Source organism: Ranitomeya imitator, chromosome 3, assembly GCF_032444005.1.
Source record: "Ranitomeya imitator isolate aRanImi1 chromosome 3, aRanImi1.pri, whole genome shotgun sequence".
Taxonomy (NCBI): Eukaryota; Metazoa; Chordata; class Amphibia; order Anura; family Dendrobatidae; genus Ranitomeya; species Ranitomeya imitator.
In genome coordinates, this window is record NC_091284.1 from 686,277,071 (window position 1) to 686,289,517 (window position 12,447).

The window sequence follows — 12,447 nt, forward strand, 5'->3', positions numbered from 1 at the left end:
TAACAGTACCTAAGTTCAAACAGGAGAATGAATCCAACTATGCATAAAAGGTGTATAAAGTAGAACAAGCATAGAGGCCCTATGTCCCATGGTACTCAGTAATGCACACCTAAAAATAAGCCAGTAGCAGTATAGTACTATCAGTAAACCATGTACCTAAGTACGCATTATAAGCAAAGAACCCCCATAACACCTCCGGGCAAATGGCCCTCAGATAACACCTACAGGCACAAAGAGAAAGCGAAAACCCACAATGCCTGTAATATGGCAAGTGCCTGTACACAAGGTGAAAGGGGGAAAAGAGGAACACATACAGATATGTATCTCAGTGACCTATATGGACAGCATATTAATAAAGTGCAAAAAACATGATAACACAAATAAGGCCTAAATAGCTAATAGAGCTGCACAAGAAAAAAAAAAAATACTATGGTACAGGAGAAAGCGAATACCCTACGCGTGTCGCCACAGCAGTGTCACCCCTGATGAAGCCACTGCTGTGGCGACACGCGTAGGGTATTCGCTTTCTCTTTATGCCTGTAGGTGTTATCTTAGGGCTTTTTGCCCGGAGGTGTTATGGTTTTTTTTTTGCTTATAATGCATATTTAGGTACATGGTTTACTGATAGTACTATACTGCTACTGGCTTATTTTTAGGTGTGCATTACTGAGTACCATGGGACATAGGGCCTCTATGCTTGTTCTACTTTATACACCTTTTATGAATAGTTGGATTCATTCTCCTGTTTGAACTTAGGTACTGTTACCAGTGTGTGCGTACTGTACTATGTGCCATATATCTATAGGGCCTTACCACTGAGTTCAGGATCACATGTCAGCACTCTGTATGCCTTCAGCACATTTTGTACATCTTAGCAGTTTATATACTCAGATAGTGTTGTTTATTTGTGTACTACGTTACGTGCCGTCTATCTATGGGGCCTTACTAGTGATCTCAGGATCCCATGTTTAGTACTGTCATATGTTGCATATTTTAGCACATTTCCTGTAGCACAGTATATTTTTTCATGTGCAGCTCTATTAGCTATTTAGGCCTTATTTGTGTTATCATGTTTTTTGCACTTTATTAATATGCTGTCCATATAGGTCACTGAGATACATATCTGTATGTGTTCCTTTTTTTTCCCCTTTCACCTTGTGTACAGGCACTTGCCATATTATAGGCATTGTTCTAAGTGTTTTTAGATGTTTTTAAAATGATCTGTCCTGTATTTGCACCTTAATAAAGCTGTGTTGTTTTTTGTACAAATCCATGCTGTTTGGTATATGCTGTATGGCCTCTGCTTTTTCTTGTTTTTGTGCAGATTCGTTTTCTGAGGTCAGGGTTGGATCCCAATTGTTCATGTTCTGTGGTGCCCGTGTAGTGAGCTGGCCGGCTGTAACTGTTCTATTATCATTGACATAGAATCTGTGACACACACTGCCCCCGTGTGGCCAGAAGTTATACCTATGCCGAATGTGATTACAGAGAAACAAACTGTATTGGCAGAACTTCCCCCTGTGATGTCATGTGAACAGGAAGGGGAGGGAATAAGAGAGCCCGGGAAACTGGTGTGTGCAGAGAGAGGTCGGTGTGTGCTGGCGTCCTCCTGTAGAGGCGATATAGAAGATTGCCTGGATGACCGCTATCTCTTGGAAGCTGACATCCAGATTGTTCCCAGCTCCCACACTGCGGAACACCCAACGGTGACATCTTCACAGATCCTGGAGCCCATGAACTGTAAGCGGGTCCTCTGTTGAGAGGCCGAACATTCCACCCTTACCTGTTGAACCCCAAGGACTACAGTCTGGACCTGAGGGACGGAGTTTTGTTTAATCCCTGTTGTTTCTCTCTTCGGCTGGAGCGTCCCCCTGCAGTGACAGACAGGCCTGCGACGTGGGAAGATAACCTCTTGGAACAAAGGAACTGGTAACGTGTGGATAGGGAAAGTGAGGGACAGTTTGTTATTACACGTTATCTCTGTGAATAGGCATATTTTGTACTGTCTATTATCGTGTTCCGCTGTGTTAAGGAAAATGTATAACAGTAGAGATATGGTTGTTAAAATAGAATCTGAGTGTGGAAGTTTTGCTGGGCCAGATCATGGATATACATGGGCGACCTTGCCCTCGGTCACTTCACCCCCACAAAGTAATTAGCAAACGTGGAGAGGGGCGTCTCTAGGGCCCCAGAATAGCTCCGAGCCTACCCATCATACGGGTGCGTCCTAGCCAGATAAACTTGGGGGGACGGAGAAGAGAAAGAACTGATATGAGAGTTGTGAGGACTATCCCGTGGTGCTCAGCAGGGAAGGACTACAACACACAGGCGCTATTGGTAGGCACTGATTTCCACCTGCAAAGGGAACTCTGGATGTGCCTTCGGACCGGCCGGTCTCAGCCAGCCCTGTTAGCAGTGCTCTGGATTGAGGATCCCGAAGTCTTCAGTAAAGAGGTAAAGAGACTGCAACCCTGTGTCGTTATTAACCGCGCCTCACACCATCACCACCTACACCACTGGGAAGCTCTGGGGAAGCACTTCACCTGTGGGAAGGTATACCATCTAGCTGCCTTTCTAACACCCCAGTGGGCCCCAAGCAGCGTCGGTCACCCTGACCGAACACCACAGGTGGCGTCACAAACCCTTGACAGACTCGTATCACCTTTCATTGGGCGCCCCTTAGCAGGGTCACGGACCGGGTCAAGGACCGGTACCGAGTACTCCGCGGCCCTGTGTCTGGGGCGCTCCAACTGCGTATTAGAGGCATATGGTCAGGGATTATTGCCTTACAGTCCTTTCTGCTGCAACATAACAAAAAAAAATCAAGGTAACATCTATTCTATTTGCTATTAATATCGGTTAGTTGCGTTTAGTGTATGGATAGGTGCTAGGTATCATTTGCTACAACTGAGTGTTCATTCTGGTCACCTACATCTCTTCCACAGTCCATAACTTGATTGCTTTTTTCCATACACTCATTGACAGATTCATGCTTTTTTGCAGTGATCTGTACTCAGAAATTTGTCAACGTAGGCAAAATTAAATGATTGAATGTGTCCATTCGCAGTTTCTCTGTAGCATCTGTATGTAACAGGTAGTAGTGGGACACTTTACACTACTGGAGCTGGAATTACCACTTCTGGACCTCCACCATATTTTATTGTAACAACTGTTTTTTATTTGTAGGCCTCCTTTCATTTCCAGTAAATAGTAGGGTCTAAGGGGTAACGTTTCTCCTTATGGAGAGTGACATACCAACTGGCTTGTCAAGGTAAGGAGGCTTATTCGCCGTGCAATGCTCCTTTGGGAAATTAAATATGCAAATTGCCTCTTTTGAGAAAAAGAGGACTTAAACTCTATAGCACCACCTGTTGGAAGGAGCGATCCAGAGCCTCTCACCTAGCCAAATCAGTTCTCATGCTTCGCACTGACGAGGGGCAACAGCCCGAAACACCGTGTCTGCGAATTGAGATACTGATTTGCCTTTTATCCTAAGTCATATTGCACGACTCGTTAAAGGGTTGTTTGTGACTTGTCGGATCGCTACTTCCAACAGGTGGCGCTATAGAGTTTAAGTCCTCTTTTTCTCAGAAGAGGCAATTTGCACAGTAAATAGTAGAATGATGTTCTTTACCAAAAAGCTTCATCTTGGTTTCATCTGTCCACAAGCAAAAAACGCAGCAAAAACACTACATGTGAAGATAGCCCAAGGTGTAGAGGAGCATTTTTTATTATATTTATTTTGCCTTATATACAAATCATTCTCCTGGAAAGAATGTTTCTTAATTTTTTTTCCCAGTAAAATCCAATTTATCTTCAGTTTTGTATGTTTTGTTGTCAGTCCCAGTAGCGTAGCTACCGGGGGGCAGAGGGTGTGGGCGCCCCGGGCGCGGTGCTCTGAGGGGGCCCACCCGGAGCTGCACTACTGTAACTCTATACAGTTACTTTCTGCGACAGAGCAGGGAGAATCAATCTCCCTGCTCTGCTGCCTGGCCGCTATGGGGCCCTTGAGCAGGCAGGGGGGCCCAATGCCAGCAGTGGGCCCCCTCCGTTATCGGAAGATCAGCTGTACCGGCATTTATCCAAACCGATACAGATGATTGCATTGATGGGAGAAGGAGCGCTACGCTCCTTCTCCCATCATCTCCCTGTCAGTTTCGGCGACTGACGAGCATGATGACGTCACTACCCAGCGCCTGCTTTCAGAAGATCAGCAGGAGCAGCACAGAAACCAGGAAGAAGAGAGGTGAGTATTTATTTATTTATTTGGGTGCTGCTGCCTTATTACAGGGTCTGACTATGGGGGCTGCCTTATTACAGGGTCTGACTATGGGGGCTGCCTTATTACAGGGTCTGACTATGGGGGTGCTGCCTTATTACAAGGTCTGACTATGGGGGCTGCCTTATTACAGGGTCTGACTATGGGGGCTGCCTTATTACAAGGTCTGACTATGGGTGCTGCCTTATTACAGGGTCTGACTATGGGGGTGCTGCCTTATTACAGGGTGTGACTATGGGTGCTGCCTTATTACAAGGTCTGACTATGGGGGCTGCCTTATTACAGGGTCTGACTATGGGTGCTGCCTTATTACAGGGTCTGACTATGGGTGCTGCCTTATTACAGGGTCTGACTATGGGGGTGCTGCCTTATTACAGGGTCTGACTATGGGGGTGCTGCCTTATTACAGGGTCTGACTATATGGGTGCTGCCTTATTACAGGGTCTGACTATGGGGGTGCTGCCTTATTACAGGGTCTGACTATATGGCTGCTGCCTTATTACAGGGTCTGACTATGGGGGCTGCCTTATTACAGGGTCTGACTATGGGGGCTGCCTTATTACAGGGTCTGACTATGGGGGTTCTGCCTTATTACAGGGTCTGACTATGGGGGCTGCCTTATTACAGGGTCTGCCTATGGGGGTGCTGCCTTATTACAGGGTCTGACTATGGGGGTTCTGCCTTATTACAGGGTCTGACTATGGGGGCTGCCTTATTACAGGGTCTGCCTATGGGGGTGCTGCCTTATTACAGGGTCTGACTATGGGGGTGCTGCCTTATTACAGGGTCTGGCTATGGGGGTGCTGCCTTATTACAGGGTCTGACTATGGGGGTGCTGCCTTATTACAGGGTCTGACTATATGGGTGCTGCCTTATTACAGGGTCTGACTATGGGGGTGCTGCCTTATTACAGGGTCTGACTATATGGCTGCTGCCTTATTACAGGGTCTGACTATGGGGGCTGCCTTATTACAGGGTCTGACTATGGGGGTTCTGCCTTATTACAGGGTCTGACTATGGGGCCTGCCTTATTACAGGGTCTGCCTATGGGGGTGCTGCCTTATTACAGGGTCTGACTATGGGGGTTCTGCCTTATTACAGGGTCTGACTATGGGGGCTGCCTTATTACAGGGTCTGCCTATGGGGGTGCTGCCTTATTACAGGGTCTGACTATGGGGGTGCTGCCTTATTACAGGGTCTGGCTATGGGGGTGCTGCCTTATTACAGGGTCTGACTATGGGGGTGCTGCCTTATTACAGGGTCTGCCTATGGAGGCTGCCTTATGCTATAGAGTCTGCCTATGGGGAGTTCATTATACTATATTGTGGACTATTTGGTGCATTATGCTACTTTATATAGAGGCTATCTAGGGGGCCATCATATGGAGATGGTACAGAGATTACAGTGTGGGGGTCATTATACATTGTTGGAGCCATCAAACAGTTTGGGGCTACTAAGGGGTCAGTATACTGTGTGGGTGATACTATACAGTGAGGGGGCGTTATACTGTGTATAAGAGAGCATCATACTGTGTATAGGGGAGCTGTACAGGGGGGATACTCGAGACATTATTAAATGTAAAGTGAGTACTTATTGTTATAGGGGAACTCAGGTTACTGTGACTATCAAAGGGGCACACGGGGCAATATTACTTTCTAGGGGGCAAAATGTGGGCATTGTTTTCTAGTGCACTTGCACCCGACATTGCTATATTATAGAAGGTTGCTTTAGAATTTAGAGGGCACAGAGAACCACACAGCAGGTGCAGTAATAGGGACACATACGGCAGCAGCGGCTCAGTATCGGGGTATCAGGGGCAGTAATAGGGACACATACGGCAGCAGCAGCTCGGTATTGGGGTATCAGGGGCAGTAATAGGGACACATACGGCAGCAGCGGCTCAGTATTGAGGTATCAGCAGGATGAGGAGTTTGTGCAGGTTGGGAATAGATGGTGATGGGGCTGGAATGAGAAGTGAAATGTGTCTTTGTTGTATTCTCAGCAGCCGAGTCGTGGCTGGAAGAAGTTGTCATATCGGTCTGGGCCAGATGGAAAAGACGGTAAAAATGAACAATTCCATCAGAAAGAACGTCAGCGGTAAGACATTATCTGTAACTGTGCAGTGATCTCATATGTTCTGTAGGGCTGGTATCTACCACTGACCATATGGTGGTAATATCCATATTGGTCTTTATAAAGAGATTATCTTCAGTAGCAGCGCGGTCATCTGCTGAGGTTCTCCTCCAGCATTAGGGCGCGTCACCGAGTTGTAATCAAGGTTACCTGGTTTGGGGCCCACTCAGAAGCTTCGCCCCCCCTGAACCAAAACCCTAGCTACACCTCTGGTCAGTCCCTAAAAGTATTGTAATTCTCTGACAACATTGTTCCCAACTTGGGATTCAGATCTGCTTCCTATGTCATTTCAGCTCGATTTCCATCATTTTGAGCAATTATACTCGTTACTTGAGTCGAGGACCCAAGCAATACGATTTGCTTGACTCGCGTAATGAGCACCTGAGCATTTTAGTGCTCGCTCATCACTATAGTTGATACCAAAAAGTACTATTTTGGTCTCATCTGACCACATAACCTTCTCCCATGCCACCTCTGGATTATCCCTACAGAATTTGAATCCATGATAGCGTAGTATGTTACTAACGGTAATGTTTGAGACTGTGGTCCCAGCTTTCTTCAGGTCATTGACCAGGTCCTGTGTAATTTTGGGCTGATTCCTGAACCTTCTCAGAATCATCCTTACCTAACGAGGTGAGATCTTGCATGGAGCCCAAGATTGAGGATGATTGACAGTCATCTTGTGTTTCTTCCATTCTCTAATAATTGGGCCAACAGTTGTTGCCTTTTTACCAAGCATCTTGCCTATTGTTTTGTAGCTCATCCCAGCCTTGTGCAGGTTTACAATTTTGTCCCTGGTGTCCTTAGACAGCTGTTTGGTCTTGGCCACAGTGGAGAGGTTGAAGTGTGATTGTTTGAGTGCCTGTGGACAGGTATCTTTTGTACAGGTAAGGCTAGTTTCACACTAGCGTTTTGCTGAGCTGCAGAGGGCTGCGGACTTCCTCCGTGAAGCCCCGCCCATGGCCACACCTCTGCCGCTCAGCTCCGCCTACGTCAGCATGCGGCCTGCGTACCTATCTTTGACATTAGGTACGCAGGTCGTGCGGATGTATGTGGATGCCTCCGCATGCATCATTTTGACGATGCAGAGAAAAAAGAAATTCCAACCAGCTGCGTTCGACGCGGGTCGCTGCATCGTCAAAACAACGCATGTGGAGGCATCCGCATACATCCGCACGACCTGTGTACCTAATGTTAAATATAGGTATGCAGGCCGCATGCGGACATAGGTGGAGCTGAGCTGCGGAGGTGTGGCCGTGGGCGGGGCTTCACTGAGGAACAAAATACAAAATAATTAATAAATAACATTTCCCATATGTCTGCTTTATATCTGCATAATTTTTCAAATGTCATTTTATTTTGTTACGATGTTTGAGGGGTTAAAAGTTTAGCTGCAATTTCAATTTTTTTTTAAGAAATTTACAAAACCTGCTCCTTAGGGACCTATTCAGATTTATGTGGACGTTGAGGGGAATATATATTGGAACTTCATCAAAAGTGATACCATTTTAAAAACCCCTCAAATACGTCAAAACTGTTGTCAAGAAAGGCCGTACTGAGGGGCCCACGGCACTTAAGGGGAGGCCGCCATGACGGGGTTACGTGGGACCTGGGGAGCTGGAGCAGTTTAGAGGGGGTACAGAGGTAAGGGTTAATCGGAATTCGAGGGGTGGCTTAATGGCATTTTTTGAATGAAGGGGGTGGTACTATGGGACTGTGGGGAGGGGGCACATAAAAAGGGGCACGCTCCTCACGCAGGCATCCATTTTAGGTGCCTGCGTGACAAGTGAAGAATCTCAGTTACACTTACCAGCATGGATGTTGAGGCGATCCTCCAGCGTCTCCGGACGTCAGCCAGCTCACAGGGGACCGACTGGCTGAATGCTTTGGTGAACAGCCTCCTCCAGGGTACAGCCGAGGCACCTTCTCAGGCACAGCAGGACGGGCGCCGGCCGCAGAGGACCAGGCCTCCGGCGCGCCTAAGCCCCAAAGTGATCCCCAGGGCCCGGCGCCGAAATAGGAGCCCCTCCGGGGACCCTCCGGTAAGCAGTGCTGGCCCCTACACCTCACAGCGCAGCGTCGGGAGGAATCCTCCAGAGCGGCGGGGCCTACACCGGGGGCGGATCCTTCCTCCCCTCCTTCTGTGATCGGGCGGCGAGGGGCGACAGGAGCAGGAGCCGGAACTGCGGCCGCCAGCACACTCGCTGGTGCCGCTCAGCAAGGGAGGCAGCGACAGCCGAGGAGACGGGGTTCAAGTGCGGTGGCCCCTTAGCGCCGGGGACAATGCGGGCGGCAGTCGTCCGGCTCTGACAGCAGCGTGCGGCCCTCAGCAGCGCACAGCTCTGGAGTTTTCAGCGCAGCAGCACCCTCTGCTGGTGGTGGCCAGGATTTTCCTGGAGCAGCGCCCTCTGCTTTTGGTGGCCAGGATTTTCCTGGAGCAGCGCCCTCTGCTGGTGGTGGCCAGGATTTTCCAGGAGCTGCGCCCTCTGCTGGTGGCGGCCGGGGTTTTCCGGTTTCCGGCAGGTGACATTCCGTTGCTTCGGGAGGCAGTGTCAGGGACGTATCCGTGGCAAGGAGCCACACATCTTCCAGCGGGCGTCAGGATGCTGGCTCGGCCTATTCCCCATCCGCAGCAACAGGGCAGTCGATGGCATCACCGGGTCGCCACTACATTGATACGGCCACCAGGAGTTCGGCGGTCAACATCGCGGATCAGGCCGGACTGGATTCAGGACACCTTCGGCTGGGAGCTGGATCTTCGGCTGCTGGGCTCACAGGACCCAGGCAGCTAGGTGAGAACATTTTCCCTATGATTAATATGCCAGGCATAGTTTCCCCTGAAGCTAGGAAAACTGATATTACTTTGGGAGTCGCTAGTGGGGGTATGGGTTTAATCCTTAGAGGTTTAGGGGAGCTAGCGGGTTTGTGGGGGTCCGGGTTTAGCAGGGGATCTTTGCCATCAGCAGCTTGGTTGGGAAATACGGGATCGTTTGAGGGGTCTAGAGAGTTGACCGAGATTTCGGGTACCTCCAGCAGTGCGGGTCCTGCGTCAAACACTGGTGCTCATCAAGGGGAAATGGCGGAGCGGCTCCGGCGTTATCCGTAGGGCCTGGGTCAGGGATTGATGCGTCAGGTAAAGGAGCTTCACAGGATAAGAAAAAGGAGGACGTCCCGCAACTGGACGAAGCGGCTAGGGGGAGGTTTATGTCTGCTTTGAGGACCCATTAGTGGCACACTTAAAACAAGAAGTTAGGGAAAAAATCTGGAAGGGGGAGTACATAGAAATATTTTCTCTTTTACCCCTAGAGAGATTTCACTTGGATAGACCTAGAACGGAAGACTCTAAGAAAGAGGATGAGGAGAAACAGAGATACAGACTGATTCCCAGATCGTTTTCAAATTGGCAACAAGCTTTTGCTATTATGGCTAGCGTAATCGGGGAGAAGGCCCCGGAAAATTGCTCGGCGTTATTCTGTTATTTAGATGCCATAGGAGAGCCTTATAGAACCTATGGGGGACAGGGTTGGCTACGCTATGACGAACAGTTTCGTCAGTGGAAGGCTTTTAGGCCAAATATCAGGTGGGATCACAAGGACATAGCGTTGTGGATGAGAGTTATGGTACCGTCCTGTTTAGGTCAGACCAGCCAGCCTTTTCACGGGGGCGCCGGGAGTTCGGGACAGTCAGGACACTCGGCGGCTTTGCAGAAGGGACTGTGTTTTGCCTTCAATGATGGGGTATGCAGATTCGGGAGCAAGTGTAAATTTAGGCATGAGTGTTCATCGTGCGGGGGGGGGGGGGGGGGGCTTGCATAGCGCCTCAAAATGTTTCAGAGGTAACAGGCAAAAAGTTGGAGATTCAGCTGAAAAAAGGGGTGACTCCGGTGCAGTGGGTCATGATGGAGGCCTTTCTAAGTAGATACCCCGATAGGTCAGCTGCGGTTTTATTGCGCGACGGTTTTAAGGAAGGTTTCAAAATTCCTTATGTTGAGCAGGACATTAGTTTAAAAAGAAAAAATTTGAAATCGGCATTACAATTCCCGGAGGTCGTGTCAGATAAGTTGAATAAGGAAGTTGCTCTGGGAAGAATGGCAGGCCCGTATGTCGCCCCCCCTTTTGCAAATCTGAGGGTGTCACCTCTTGGCGTGGTCCCTAAGAAAGAACCTAATAAATTTAGGTTGATCCATCACCTATCGTTTCCGAAGGGATCTTCGGTTAATGATAGTATTGATCCCAAGTTGAGTTCGGTGTCGTACTTATCATTCGATTCAGCGATGGAGTGGGTTCGAGCATGCGGAAAGGCGGCTAAGCTGGCAAAGACCGACATCGAAACGGCCTTTCGTTTGTTGCCAGTTCATCCCGACAGTTTGCATTTATTGGGTTGTTTTTGGGATGGAGGCTTCTTTGTTGATCATAGTAACATAGTAACATAGTAACATAGTTAGTAAGGCCGAAAAAAGACATTTGTCCATCCAGTTCAGCCTATATTCCATCATAATAAATCCCCAGATCTACGTCCTTCTACAGAACCTAATTGTATGATACAATATTGTTCTGCTCCAGGAAGACATCCAGGCCTCTCTTGAACCCCTCGACTGAGTTCGCCATCACCACCTCCTCAGGCAAGCAATTCCAGATTCTCACTGCCCTAACAGTAAAGAATCCTCTTCTATGTTGGTGGAAAAACCTTCTCTCCTCCAGACGCAAAGAATGCCCCCTTGTGCCCGTCACCTTCCTTGGTATAAACAGATCCTCAGCGAGATATTTGTATTGTCCCCTTATATACTTATACATGGTTATTAGATCGCCCCTCAGTCGTCTTTTTTCTAGACTAAATAATCCTAATTTCGCTAATCTATCTGGGTATTGTAGTTCTCCCATCCCCTTTATTAATTTTGTTGCCCTCCTTTGTACTCTCTCTAGTTCCATTATATCCTTCCTGAGCACCGGTGCCCAAAACTGGACACAGTACTCCATGTGCGGTCTAACTAGGGATTTGTACAGAGGCAGTATAATGCTCTCATCATGTGTATCCAGACCTCTTTTAATGCACCCCATGATCCTGTTTGCCTTGGCAGCTGCTGCCTGGCACTGGCTGCTCCAGGTAAGTTTATCATTAACTAGGATCCCCAAGTCCTTCTCCCTGTCAGATTTACCCAGTGGTTTCCCATTCAGTGTGTAATGGTGATATTGATTCCTTCTTCCCATGTGTATAACCTTACATTTATCATTGTTAAACCTCATCTGCCACCTTTCAGCCCAAGTTTCCAACTTATCCAGATCCATCTGTAGCAGAATACTATCTTCTCTTGTATTAACTGCTTTACATAGTTTTGTATCATCTGCAAATATCAATATTTTACTGTGTAAACCTTCTACCAGATCATTAATGAATATGTTGAAGAGAACAGGTCCCAATACTGACCCCTGCGGTACCCCACTGGTCACAGCGACCCAGTTAGAGACTATACCATTTATAACCACCCTCTGCTTTCTATCACTAAGCCAGATACTAACCCATTTACACACAATTTCCCCCAGACCAAGCATTCTCATTTTGTGTACCAACCTCTTGTGCGGCACGGTATCAAACGCTTTGGAAAAATCGAGATATACCACGTCCAATGACTCACCGTGGTCCAGCCTATAGCTTACCTCTTCATAAAAACTGATTAGATTGGTTTGACAGGAGCGATTTCTCATAAACCCATGCTGATATGGAGTTAAACAGTTATTCTCATTGAGATAATCCAGAATAACATCCCTCAGAAACCCTTCAAATATTTTACCAACAATAGAGGTTAGACTTACTGGCCTATAATTTCCAGGTTCACTTTTAGAGCCCTTTTTGAATATTGGCACCACATTTGCTATGCGCCAATCCTGCGGAACAGACCCTGTCACTATAGAGTCCCTAAAAATAAGAAATAATGGTTTATCTATTACATTACTTAGTTCTCTTAGTACTCGTGGGTGTATGCCATCCGGACCCGGAGATTTATCTATTTTAATCTTATTTAGCCGGTTTCGCACCTC

At 47.8% G+C, this 12,447-nt stretch overlaps 1 long non-coding RNA gene across 1 annotated transcript in view; it reads left to right on the forward strand.

The window, feature by feature from the left end:
- LOC138672272 (uncharacterized) overlaps positions 1 to 12,447 on the forward strand; it is a 68,981-nt gene that overhangs the window by 37,613 nt on the left and 18,921 nt on the right. The gene's annotated exons all lie outside the window — the stretch shown is intronic.